General features: G+C 34.5%; 1 long non-coding RNA gene across 1 annotated transcript; it reads left to right on the plus strand.

Annotated features, from left to right (window-relative positions):
• LOC109358865 lies at positions 230-902 on the plus strand. The gene is made up of 2 exons (XR_002109012.1): positions 230-559; positions 643-902. It is a non-coding gene; the product is annotated as an uncharacterized LOC109358865 (long non-coding RNA).

Raw genomic sequence — 1,398 nt, forward strand, 5'->3', positions numbered from 1 at the left:
AGTTATTTTTATAAGGTTTTACTTTTTTATTAACATAAATAATAGTATACTTTATATTGAAATATGCCCTCATGGTTGGTTAGCTATGAGATACGGTACCTTGCCATTTACTTTATTATAACTTTCAAAAGGAATAATACTTATAATAAATCAAATAATAAGAGAATGTGAAATAAATCATAAAATAAACAATAAACACAAAAGGAGTGGATTAAGCCTAAATGAAGTTTTGTGCAACAGGGTACCCATATTTTCGTGCCTTCTAAAGAAAGGGGAAACAAATCCCTAATTTCATTCCCCCTTCTCCAGCAAAAGATCATGCTCAAGGGTGATTCCCGGTTCATTTTTTAGCTTCCCTTAATGGTGATTCGCGGTTCAAGCGTAGGGGCTGGTCGTTTGAATGAAGGTGATGAACAAGGTATGGTCATCTTCTCTATTCTCTTCCTTTTCGGACAGCGATGGTGATGAGACGGAGTCAATAGCGGCTATGGTGGTTCGATTGATGAAGTTGGAGCCACAGTTGGGAGCACCGATTATCACGGTGGCTTGAAGATTGGAGGTTATCTTTCTCCGTTTTTTATTTTCCTTTAACCATGACCCCATGCTCTCCTGTTTATTTCTCATAGGTTTTCATTCTCGCAGAGGCTTATGAAGGTCCAGGAAAGGATCGAATGTGCGGTTTTCACTCGGTGATAATGACACTAAGATTGTGATTTGGAACCAGCATAAACACGAAAGGATTTCGGTAGTGAGAAGTATTGTTAACATCAGAAACTTGGAATAAACACCTTTGGTCTCACTAGCCTCCAACCTCAATGTGAGAAGTATTGTTAACATCAGTGAGAGCCATATGGCTTTGGATTAAATTGGATGTATAGCCATTACTGGTGGAATAGGTTGAAGGCTTCAAATAAACGAAGGTGAAGTATATTTTTGGCTTTGGCTTAAAAAAACACGTACTTTTTGGTATATTTTTTGGTGTAGTTTCATTCCAATGATTACAATTGGTATTTGTATTGATTATCGATTGTTTGCAACAAATATTAGTATGTTCATGCAGAATTTTACATGAATGGTATAGAATTGACAAAAGATACCATGAGGTCTAATGATCAAACTGTAACAGGATATGTATGATATGAACAAAATAAGTTTACAATCTGAAAATTAAATATAATGTGTTACGCCTATAGTCACCTTTCAAGGAAAATATTTATAATTCATCAATCAGTATGTGTTTTAAGGTGCTATATGACCTTGACTATGTAACAATCCCATGTAAATAAAAAGTTATAAAGTTAATTGAATTGAATTGGTAGGCAATTGAAATGTTTTTAATCATTAGTTACGAACTAGACATTCACAGAAAATTCAATTGGTTCTGAAATGTTTCACAAA

Source organism: Lupinus angustifolius, chromosome LG10, assembly GCF_001865875.1.
Source record: "Lupinus angustifolius cultivar Tanjil chromosome LG10, LupAngTanjil_v1.0, whole genome shotgun sequence".
NCBI classification, from domain to species: domain Eukaryota; kingdom Viridiplantae; phylum Streptophyta; class Magnoliopsida; order Fabales; family Fabaceae; genus Lupinus; species Lupinus angustifolius.